The following is a 12616-nucleotide window of genomic DNA, read 5'->3' as shown; positions in this document are numbered from 1 at the left end:
GATGCAATTTCTGTGTTTCGTCATCAATAATAAAATCAGAGGGATACAGTGAACCTGAAGTGAAGCATCGGAATCTATAACTAGTGTCACAGGAATGGTTCAAATCATAGACAGAAAGAAGAGCCAGTCTTCTTGTACTTGAGTCGGCATTGTGCCTTTTGTATTTAATTCCGATGCAATATCTGTGTTTCATCGTCAATAAGGAGGTCAGAGGGATACAGTAAACCTGAAGTGAAGCATCGGAATCTAAAACTAGTGTCACAGAAATGGTTCAAAACATAGACTGTAAGAAGAGTCAGTTTTCTTGTACTTAAGTCGGCATTGTGCCTTTTCTAATTAATTCCGACGCAATTTCTGTGTTTCATCGTCAATAAGAAGGTCAGAGGGATACAGTAAACCTGAAGTGAAGCATCGGAATCTACAACTAGTGTCACAGACATGGTTCAAAACATAGACAGTAAGAAGAGTCAGTTTTCTTGTATTTAAGTCGGCATTGTGCCTCTTCTATTTAATTCTAATTCAATTTCTGTGTTTCATCGTCAATAAGAAGGTCAGAGGGATACAGTAAACCTGAAGTGAAGCATCGGAATCTATAACTAGTGTCACAGGAATGGTTCAAAACATAGACAGTAAGAAGAGTCAGTTTTCTTGTACTTAAGTCAGCATTGTGCCTTTTCTAAATAATTCCAATGCAATTTCTGTGTTTCATCGTCAATAATGAGGTCCAAGGGATACAGTAAACCTGAAGTGAAGCGTCGGAATCAAAAACCGGTATCCCAGGAAAGGTTCAAAACATAGACAGTAAGAAGAGCCAGTCCTCTTGTACTTGAGTCGGCATTGTGCCTTTTGTACATCATTCCGATGCAATTTCTGTGTTTCATCGTCAATAAGAAGGTCAGAGGGATACAGGAAACCTGAAGTGAAGCATCGGAATTTATAACTAGTGTCACAGGAATGGTTCAAAACATAGACAGTAAGAAGAGTCAGTTTTCTTGTACTTAAGTCGGCATTGTGCCTTTTGTATTTAAATCCGATGCAATATCTGTGTTTCATCGTCAATAAGAAGGTCAGAGAAATACAGTAAACCTGAAGTGAAGCATCGGAATCTGTAACTAGTGTCACAGGAATGGTTCTAAACATAGACAGTAAGAAGAGACAGTTGTCTTGTACTTAAGTCGGCATTGTGCCTTTTCTATTTAATTCCGATGCTAATTCTGTGTTTCATCTTCAATAAGGAGGTCAGAGGGATACAGTAAACATGAAGTGAAGCATCGGAATCTATAATTAGTGTCACAGGAATGGTTCAAAACGTAGACAGTAAGAAGAGTCAGTCTTCTTGTACGTAAGTCGGCATTGTGCCTTTTCTATTTAATTCCGATGCAATTTCTGTGTTTCGTCGTCAATAAGAAGGTCCAAGGGATACAGTAAACCTGAAGTGAAGCAACGGAATCTATAACTAGTGTCACAGGAGTGGTTCAAAACATAGATAGTAAGAAGAGTCAGTTGTCTTGTACTTCAGTCGGCATTGTGCCTTTTCTATTTAATTCCGATGCAAATTCTGTGTTTCATCGTCAATAAGGAGGTCAGGGGAATACAGTAAACCTGAAGTGATGCATCGGAATCTATAACTAGTGTCACAGGAATGGTTCAAAACATAGACAGTAAGAAGAGCCAGTTTTCTTGTACTTAAATCGGCATTGTGCCTTTTCTAATTAATTCCGATGCAATTTCTGTGTTTCATCGTCGATAAGAAGGTCAGAGGGATACAGTAAACCTGAAGTGAAGCATCGGAATCTACAACTAGTGTCACAGAAATGGGTCAAAACATAGGCAGTAAGAAGAGTCAGTTTTCTTGTACTTAAGTCGGCATTGTGCCTTTTCTATTTAATTCTGATACAATTTCTGTGTTTCATCGTCAATAGGAAGGTCAGAGGGATACAGTAAACCTAAAGTGAAGCATCGGAATCTGTAACTAGTGTCACAGGAATGGTTCAAAACATAGACATTAAGAAGAGTCAGTATTCTTGTACTTGAATCGGCATTGTGCCTTTTCTATTTAATTCCGATGCATTGTCTGTGTTTCATCGTCAATAAGAATGTCAGAGGTATACAGGAAACCTGAAGTGAACCATCGGAATCTATAACTAGTGTCACAGGAATGGTTCAAAACATAGGCAGTAAGAAGAGTCAGTTTTCTTGTACTTAAGTCAGCATTGTGCCTTTTCTATTTAATTCCAATGCAATTTCTGTGTTTCATCGTCAATAATGAGGTCCAAGGGATACAGTAAACCTGACGTGAAGCGTCGGAATCAAAAACCGGTCTCACAGGAAAGGTTCAAAACATAGACAGTAAGAAGAGCCAGTCCTCTTGTACTTGAGTCGGCATTGTGCCTTTTGTATATCATTCCGATGCAATTTCTGTGTTTCATCGTCAATAGGAAGGTCAGAGGGATACAGTAAACCTGAAGTGGAGCATCGGAATTTATAACTAGTGTCTCAGGAATGGTTCAAAACATAGGCAGTAAGAAGAGTCAGTTTTCTTGTACTTAAGTCGGCATTGTGCCTTTTGTATTTAATTCCGATGCAATTTCTGTGTTTCATCGTCAATAAGAAGGTCAGAGAGATACAGTAAACCTGAAGTGAAGCATCGGAATCTGTAACTAGTGTCACAGGAATGGTTCAAAACATAGACAGTAGGAAGAGTCAGTCTTCTTGTACTTAAGTCGGCATTTTGCCTTTTCTATTTAATTCCAATGAAATTTCTGTGTTTCGTCGTCAATAAGAAGGTGCAAGTGATACAGTAAACTTGAAGTGAAGCATCGGAATCTATAACTAGAGTCACAGGAATGGTTCAAAACATTGACAGTAAGAAGAGTCAGTTGTCATGTACTTGAGTCGGCATTGTGCCTTTTCTATTTAATTCCGATGCAATTTCTGTGTTTCTTCGTCAATAAGAAGGTCAGAGGGATACAGTAAACCCGAAGTGAAGCATCGGAATCTGTAACTAGTGTCACAGGAATGGTTCAAAACATAGACAGTAAGAATAGTCAGTCATCTTGTTTTTAAGTCGGCATTGTGCCTTTTGTATTTAATTCCGATGCAATTTCTGTGTTTCGTCGTCAATAAGAAGGTCCAAGGGATACAGTAAACCTGAAGTGAAGCATCGCAATCTAGAACCGGTCTCACAGGAAAGGTTCAAAACATAGACAGTAAGAAGAGCCAGTCCTCTTGTACTCGAGTCGGCATTGTGCCTTTTGTATTTAATTCCGATGCAATTTCTGTGTTTCATCGTCAATAAGGAGATCAGAGGGATACAGTGAACCTGAAGTGAAGCATCGGAATCTATAACTAGTGTCACAGGAATGGTTCAAATCATAGACAGAAAGAAGAGCTAGTCTTCTTGTACTTGAGTCGGCACTGTGCCTTTTGTATTTAATTCCGATGCAATTTCTGTGTCGTCGTCAATAAGAAGGTCCAAGGGATACAGTAAACCTGAAGTGAAGCATCGCAATCTAGAACCGGTCTCACAGGAAAGGTTGAAAACATAGACAGTAAGATGAGCCAGTCCTCTTGTACTTGAGTCGGCATTGTGCCTTTTGTATATAATTCCGATGCGATTTCTGTGTTTCATCGTCAATAAGGAGGTGAGAGGGATACAGTAAACATGAAGTGAAGCATCGGAATCTATAACTAGTGTCACAGAAATGGTTCAAAACATAGACAGTAAGAAGAGTCAGTTTTCTTGTACTTAAGTCGGCATTGTGCGTTTTCTATTTAATTCCGATGCAATTTCTGTGTTTCATCGTCAATAAGAAGGTCAGAGGGATACAGTAAACCTGAAATGAAGAATCGGAAAATATAACTAGTGTTACAGAAATGGTTCAAAAGATAGACAGTAAGAAGAGTCAGTTTTCTTGTACTTAAGTCGGCATTGTGCCTTTTCTATTTAATTCTGATGCAATTTCTGTGTTTCATCGTCAATAAGAAGGTCAGAGGGATACAGTAAACCTGAAGTGAAGCATCGGAATCTGTAACTAGTGTCACAGGAATGGTTCAAAGCATAGACAGTAAGAAGAGTCAGTTTTCTTGTACTTGAATCGGCATTGTGTCTTTTCTATTGAATTCCGATGCAATGTCTGTGTTTCATCGTCAATAAGAATGTCAGAGGGATACAGTACATCTGAAGTGAACCATCGGAATCTATAACTAGTGTCACAGGAATGGTTCAAAACATAGACAGTAAGAAGGGTGAGTTCTCTTGTACTTAAGTCAGCATTGTGCCTTTTGTATTTAATTCCAATGCAATTTCTGTGTTTCATCGTCAATAATGAGGTCCAAGGGTTACAGTAAACCTAAAGTGAAGCGTCGGAATCAAAAACCGGTCGCACAGGAAAGTTTCAAAACATAGACAGTAAAAAGAGCCAGTCCTCTTGTACTTGAGTCGGCATTGTGCTTTTTGTATATCATTCCGATGCAATTTATGTGTTTCATCGTCAATGAGAAGGTCAGAGGGACATAGCAAACCTGAAGCGAAGCATCGAAATTTATATCTAGTGTCACAGGAATGGTTCAAAACATAGACAGTAAGAAGAGTCAGTTTTCTTGTACTTAAGTCGGCATTGTGCCTTTTGTATTTCATTCCGATGCAATTTCTGTGTTTCATCGTCAATAAGAAGGTCAGAGGGATACAGTAAACATGAAGTGAAGCATCGGAATCTATAACTAGTGTCACAGGAATGGTTCAAAACATAGAGAGTAAGAAGAGTCAGTTGTCTTGTACTTAAGTCGGCATTGTGCCTTTTCAATTTAATTCCGATGCAATTTCTGTGTTTCGTCGTCAATAACAAGGTGCAAGGGCTGCAGTAAACATGAAGTGAAGCATCGGAATCTAAAACCGGTCTCACAGGAAGGGTTCAAAACATAGACAGTAAGAAGAGTCAGTTTTCTTGTGCGTAAGTCGGCATTGTGCCTTTTCTATTTAATTCTGATGCAATTTCTGTAATTCATCGTCAATAAGAAGGTCAGAGGGATACAGTTAACCTGAAGTGAAGCATCGGAATCTGTAACTAGTGTCACGGGAATGGTTCAAAACATAGACAGTAAGCAGGGTCAGTTTTCTTCTACTTGAATCGGCATTGTGTCTTTTCTATTTAATTCCGATGCAATGTCTGTGTTTCATCGTCAATAAGAATGTCAGAGGGATACAGTAAACCTGAAGTGAACCATCGGAATCTATAACTAGTGTCACAGGAATGGATCAAAACATAGACAGTAAGAAGAGTCAGTTTTCTTGTACTTATGTCAGTATTGTGCCTTTTGTATTTAATTCCAATGCAATTTCTGTGTTTCATCGTCAATAAGAAGGTCAGGAAGATACAATAAACCTGAAGTGAAGCATCGGAATCTGTAACTAGTGTCACAGGAATGGTTCAAAACATAGACAGTAAGAAGGGTCAATTGCCTTGTACTTAAGTCGGCATTGTGCATTTTCTATTTAATTCCGATGCAATTTCTGTGTTTCATCGTCAATAAGGAGGTCAGAGGGATACAGTAAACCTGAAGTGAAGCATCGGAATCTATAACTAGTGTCACAGGAATGGTTCAAAACATAGACAGTAAGATGAGTCAGTTGTCTTGTACTTAAGTCGGCATTGTTCCTTTTCTATTTAATTACGATGCAATTTCTGTGTTTCATCTTCAATAAGGAGGTCAGAGGGATACAGTAAACCTGAAGTGAAGCATCGGAATCTATAACTAGTGTCACAGGAATGGTTCAAAACGTAGACAGTAAGAAGAGTCAGTCTTCTTGTACGTAAGTCGGCATTGTGCCTTTTCCATTTAATTCCGATGCAATTTTTGTGTTTCGTCGTCAAGAAGAAGGTCCAAGGGATACAGTAAACCTGAAGTGAAGCATCGGAATCTAAAACCGGTCTCACAGGAAGGGTTCAAAACATAGACAGTAAGAAGAGCCGGTCCTCTTGTACTTGAGATGGCATTGTGCCTTTTGTATATAATTCCGATGCAATTTCTGTGATTCATCGTCAATAAGGAAATCAGAGGGATACAGTGAACCTGAAGTGAAGCATCGGAATCTATAACTAGTGTCACAGGAATGGTTCAAAACATAGACAGTAAGAAGAGCCAGTTTTCTTGTACTTAAATCGGCATTGTGCCTTTTCTAATTAATTCCGATGCAATTTCTGTGTTTCGTCGTCGATAAGAAGGTCAGAGGGACACAGTAAACCTGAAGTGAAGCATCGGAATCTACAACTAGTGTCACAGAAATGGTTCAAAACATAGGCAGTAAGAAGAGTCAGTTTTCTTGTACTTAAGTCGACATTGTGCCTTTTCTATTTAATTCTGATGCAATTTCTGTGTTTCATTGTCAATAGGAAGGTCAGAGGGATACAGTAAACCTGAAGTGGAGCATCGGAATTTATAACTAGTGTCACAGGAATGGTTCAAAACATAGGCAGTAGGAAGAGTCAGTTTTCTTGTACTTAAGTCGGCATTGTGCCTTTTGTATATCATTCCGATGCAATTTCTGTGTTTCATCGTCAATAGGAAGGTCAGAGGGATACAGTAAACCTGAAGTGGAGCATCGGAATTTATAACTAGTGTCACAGGAATGGTTCAAAACATAGGCAGTAGGAAGAGTCAGTTTTCTTGTACGTAAGTCGGCATTGTGCCTTTTGTATTTAATTCCGATGCAATTTCTGTGTTTCGTCGTCAATAAGAAGGTCCAAGGGATACAGTAAACCTGAAGTGAAGCATCGCAATCTATAACCGGTCTCACAGGAAAGGTTCAAAACATAGACAGTAAGAAGAGCCAGTCCTCTTGTACTCGAGTCGGCATTGTGCCTTTTGTATTTAATTCCGATGCAATTTCTGTGTTTCATCGTCAATAAGGAGATCAGAGGGATACAGTGAACCTGAAGTGAAGCATCGGAATCTATAACTAGTGTCACAGGAATGGTTCAAATCATAGACAGAAAGAAGAGCTATTCTTCTTGTACTTGAGTCGGCATTGTGCCTTTTGTATTTAATTCCGATGCAATTTCTGTGTTATGTCGTCAATAAGAAGGTCCAAGGGATACAGTAAACCTGAAGTGAAGCATCGCAATCTAAAACCGGTCTCACAGGAAAGGTTCAAACATAGACAGTAAGATGAGCCAGTCCTCTTGTTCTTGAGTCGGCATTGTGCCTTTTGTATATAATTCCGATGCGATTTCTGTGTTTCATCGTCAATAAGGAGGTCAGAGGGATACAGTAAACATGAAGTGAAGCATCGGAATCTATAACTAGTGTCACAGAAATGGTTCAAAACATAGACAGTAAGAAGAGTCAGTTTTCTTGTACTTAAGTCGGCATTGTGCGTTTTCTATTTAATTCCGATGCAATTTCTGTGTTTCATCGTCAATAAGAAGGTCAGAGGGATACAGTAAACCTGAAGTGAAGCATCGGAAAATATAACTAGTGTCACAGAAATGGTTCAAAAGATAGACAGTAAGAAGAGTCAGTTTTCTTGTACTTAAGTCGGCATTGTGCCTTTTCTATTTAATTCTGATGCAATTTCTGTGTTTCATCGTTAATAAGAAGGTCAGAGGGATACAGTAAACCTGAAGTGAAGCATCGGAATCTGTAACTAGTGTCACAGAAATGGTTCAAAGCATAGACAGTAAGAAGAGTCAGTTTTCTTGTACTTGAATCGGCATTGTGTCTTTTCTATTCAATTCCGATGCAATGTCTGTGTTTCATCGTCAATAAGAATGTCAGAGGGTTACAGTACACCTGAAGTGTACCATCGGAATCTATAACTAGTGTCACACGAATGGTTCAAAACATAGACAGTAAGAAGGGTGAGTTCTCTTGTACTTAAGTCAGCATTGTGCCTTTTGTATTTAATTCCAATGCAATTTCTGTGTTTCATCGTCAATAATGGGGTCCAAGGGTTACAGTAAACCTAAAGTGAAGCGTCGGAATCAAAAACCGGTCTCACAGGAAAGGTTCAAAACATACACAGTAAGAAGAGCCAGTCCTCTTGTACTTGAGTCGGCATTGTGCTTTTTGTATATCATTCCGATGCAATTTCTGTGTTTCATCGTCAATAAGAAGGTCAGAGGGATATAGTAAACCTGAAGCGAAGCATCGAAATTTATATCTAGTGTCACAGGAATGGTTCAAAACATAGACTGTAAGAAGAGTCAGTTTTCTTGTACTTAAGTCGGCATTATGCCTTTTGTATTTCATTCCGATGCAATTTCTGTGTTTCATCGTCAATAAGAAGGTCAGAGGGATACAGTAAACATGAAGTGAAGCATCGGAATCTATAACTAGTGTCACAGGAATGGTTCAAAACATAGACAGTAAGAAGAGTCAGTTGTCTTGTACTTAAGTCGGCATTGTGCCTTTTCTATTTAATTCTGAATGCAATTTCTGTGTTTCATCGTCAATAGGAAGGTCAGAGGGATACAGTAAACCTGAAGTGAAGCATCGGAATCTGTAACTAGTGTCACAGGAATGGTTCAAAACATAGACATTAAGAAAAGTCAGTATTCTTGTACTTGAATCGGCATTGTGCCTTTTCTATTTAATTCCGATGCATTGTCTGTGTTTCATCGTCAATAAGAATGTCAGAGGTATACAGTAATCCTGAAGTGAACCATCGGAATCTATAACTAGTGTCACAGGAATGGTTCAAAACATAGACAGTAAGTAGAGTCAGTTTTCTTGTACCTAAGTCAGCATTGTGCTTTTCTATTTAATTCCAATGCAATTTCTGTGTTTCATCGTCAGTAATGAGGTCCAAGGGATACAGTAAACCTGAAGTGAAGCGTCGGAATCAAAAACCGGTCTCACAGGAAAGGTTCAAAACATAGACAGTAAGAAGAGCCAGTCCTCTTGTACTTGAGTCGGCATTGTGCCTTTTGTATATCATTCCGATGCAATTTCTGTGTTTCATCGTCAATAGGAAGGTCAGAGGGATACAGTAAACCTGAAGTGGAGCATCGGAATTTATAACTAGTGTCACAGGAATGGTTCAAAACATAGGCAGTAATAAGAGTCAGTTTTCTTGTACTTAAGTCGGCATTGTGCCTTTTGTATTTAATTCCGATGCAATTTCTGTGTTTCATCGTCAATAAGAAGGTCAGAGATTTACAGTAAACCTGAAGTGAAGCATCGGAATCTGTAACTAGTGTCATAGGAATGGTTCAAAACATAGACAGTAAGAAGAGTCAGTCTTCTTGTACTTAAGTCGGCATTTTGCCTTTTCTATTTAATTCCAATGCAATTTCTGTGTTTCGTCGTCAATAAGAAGGTGCAAGGGATACAGTAAACTTGAAGTGAAGCATCGGAATCTAAAACCGGTCTCACAGGAAGGGTTCAAAACATAGACAGTAAGAAGAGCCGGTCCTCCTGTACTTGAGATGGCATTGTGCCTTTTGTATATAATTCCGATGCAGTTTCTGTGTTTCATCGTCCATAAGAAGGTCAGAGGGATACAGTAAACCTGAAGTGAAGCATCGGAATCTATAACTAGTGTCACAGGAATGGTTCAAAACATAGACAGTAAGAAGAGTCAGTTGTCATGTACTTGAGTCGGCATTGTGCCTTTTCAATTTAATTCCGATGCAATTTCTGTGTTTCTTCGTCAATAAGAAGGTCAGAGGGATACAGTAAACCCGAAGTGAAGCATCGGAAACTGTAACTAGTGTCACAGGAATGGTTCAAAACATAGACAGTAAGAAGAGTCAGTCATCTTGTTTTTAAGTCGGCATTGTGCCTTTTGTATTTAATTCCGATGCAATTTCTGTGTTTCGTCGTCAATAAGAAGGTCCAAGGGATACAGTAAACCTGAAGTGAAGCATCGCAATCTAGAACCGGTCTAACAGAAAAGGTTCAAAACATAGACAGTAAGAAGAGCCAGTCCTCTTGTACTCGAGTCGGCATTGTGCCTTTTGTATTTAATTCCGATGCAATTTCTGTGTTTCATCGTCAATAAGGAGATCAGAGGGATACAGTGAACCTGAAGTGAAGCATCGGAATCTATAACTAGTGTCACAGGAATGGTTCAAATCATAGACAGAAAGAAGAGCTAGTCTTCTTGTACTTGAGTCGGCATTGTGCCTTTTGTATTTAATTCCGATGCAATTTCTGTGTTACGTCGTCAATAAGAAGGTCCAAGGGATACAGTAAACCTGAAGTGAAGCATCGCAATCTAAAACCGGTCTCACAGGAAAGGTTCAAAACATAGACAGTAAGATGAGCCAGTCCTCTTGTACTTGAGTCGGCATTGTGCCTTTTGTATATAATTCCGATGCGATTTCAGTGTTTCATCGTCAATAAGGTGGTCAGAGGGATACAGTAAACATGAAGTGAAGCATCGGAATCTATAACTAGTGTCACAAAAATGGTTCAAAACATAGACAGTAAGAAGAGTCAGTTTTGTTGTACTTGAATCGGCATTGTGTCTTTTCTATTGAATTCAGATGCAATGTCTGTGTTTCATCGTCAATAAGAATGTCAGAGGGATACAGTACACCTGAAGTGAACCATCGGAATCTATAACTAGTGTCACAGGAATGGTTCAAAACATAGACAGTAAGAAGGGTGAGTTCTCTTGTACTTAAGTCAGCATTGTGCCTTTTGTATTTAATTCCAATGCAATTTCTGTGTTTCATCGTCAATAATGGGGTCCAAGGGTTACAGTAAACCTAAGGTGAAGCGTCGGAATCAAAAACCGGTCTCACAGGAAAGGTTCAAAACATACACAGTAAGAAGAGCCAGTCCTCTTGTACTTGAGTCGGCATTGTGCTTTTTGTATATCATTCCGATGCAATTTCTGTGTTTCATCGTCAATAAGAAGGTCAGAGGGATATAGTAAACCTGAAGCGAAGCATCGAAATTTATATCTAGTGTCACAGGAATGGTTCAAAACATAGACAGTAAGAAGAGTCAGTTTTCTTGTACTTAAGTCGGCATTATGCCTTTTGTATTTCATTCCGATGCAATTTCTGAGTTTCATCGTCAATAAGAAGGTCAGAGGGTACAGTAAACCTGAAGTGAAGAAACAGAATCTATAACTAGTGTCACAGGAGTGGTCCAAAACATAGACAGTAAGAAGAGTCAGTTGTCTTGTACTTAAGTCGGCATTGTGCCTTTTCAATTTAATTCCGATGCAATTTCTGTGTTTCGTCGTCAATAACAAGGTGCAAGGGATGCAGTAACCTGAAGTGAAGCATCGGAATCTAAAACCGGTCTCACAGGAAGGGTTCAAAACATAGACAAAAAGAAGAGCCGGTCCTCTTGTACTTGACTTGGCATTGTGCCTTTTGTATATAATTCCGATGCAATTTTTGTGTTTCGTCGTCAATAAGAAGGTCCAAGGGATACAGTAAACCTGAAGTGAAGCATCGCAATCTAAAACCGGTCTCACAGGAAAGGTTCAAAATATAGGCAGTAAGAAGAGCCAGTCCTCTTGTACTTCAGTCGGCATTGTGCCTTTTGTATATAATTCCGATGCAATTTCTGTGTTTCATCGTCAATAAGGAGGTCAGAGGGTACAGTAAACCTGAAGTGAAGAAACAGAATCTATAACTAGTAACACAGGAGTGGTCCAAAACATAGACAGTAAGAAGAGTCAGTTGTCTTGTACTACAGTCCGCAATGTGCCTTTTCTATTTAATTCCGATGCAAATTCTGTGTTTCATCGTCAATAAGGAGGTCAGGGGGATACAGTGAACCTGAAGTGAAGCGTCGGAATCTAAAACCGGTCTCACAGGAAGGGTTCAAAACATAGACAGTAAGAAGAGCCGGTCCTCTTGTACTTGACTTGGCATTGTGCCTTTTGTATATAATTCCGATGCAATTTCTGTGTTTCGTCGTCAATAAGACGGTCCAAGGGATACAGTAAACCAGAACTGAAGCATCGCAATGTAAAACCGGTCTCTCAGGAAAGATTTAAAACATAGACAGTAAGTAGAGCCAGCCCTCTTGTACTTGAGTCGGCATTGTGCCATTTGTATATAATTCCGATGCAATTTCTGTGTTTCATCGTCAATAAGGAGGTCAGAGGGATACAGTAAACCTGAAGTGAAGCAACGGAATCTATAACTAGTGTCACAGGAGTGGTCCAAAGCATAGACAGTAAGAAGATTCAGATGTCTTTTACTTCAGTCCGCAATGTGCCTTTTCTATTTCATTCCGATGCAAATTCTGTGTTTCATCGTCAATAAGGAGGTCAGGGGGGTACAGTAAACCTGAAGTGAAGCATCGGAATCTATAACTAGTGTCACAGGAATGGTTCAAATCATAGACAGGAAGAGGAGCCAGTCTTCTTGTACTTGAGTCGGCATTGTGCCTTTTGTATTTAATTCCGATGCAATTTCTGTGTTACGTCGTCAATTAGAAGGTCCAAGGGATATAGTAAACCTGAAGTGAAGCATCGCAATCTAAAACCGGTCTCACAGGAAAGGTTCAAAACATAGACAGTAAGTAGAGCCAGTCCTCTTGTACTTGAGTCGGCATTGTGCCATTTGTATATAATTCCTATGCAATTTCTGTGTTTCATCGTCAATAAGGAGGTCAGAGGGATACAGTAAACCTGAAGTAAAGC

Source organism: Schistocerca americana, unplaced genomic scaffold (assembly GCF_021461395.2).
Source record: "Schistocerca americana isolate TAMUIC-IGC-003095 unplaced genomic scaffold, iqSchAmer2.1 HiC_scaffold_89, whole genome shotgun sequence".
Taxonomy (NCBI): domain Eukaryota; kingdom Metazoa; phylum Arthropoda; class Insecta; order Orthoptera; family Acrididae; genus Schistocerca; species Schistocerca americana.
This window is presented reverse-complemented; position numbering follows the sequence as displayed.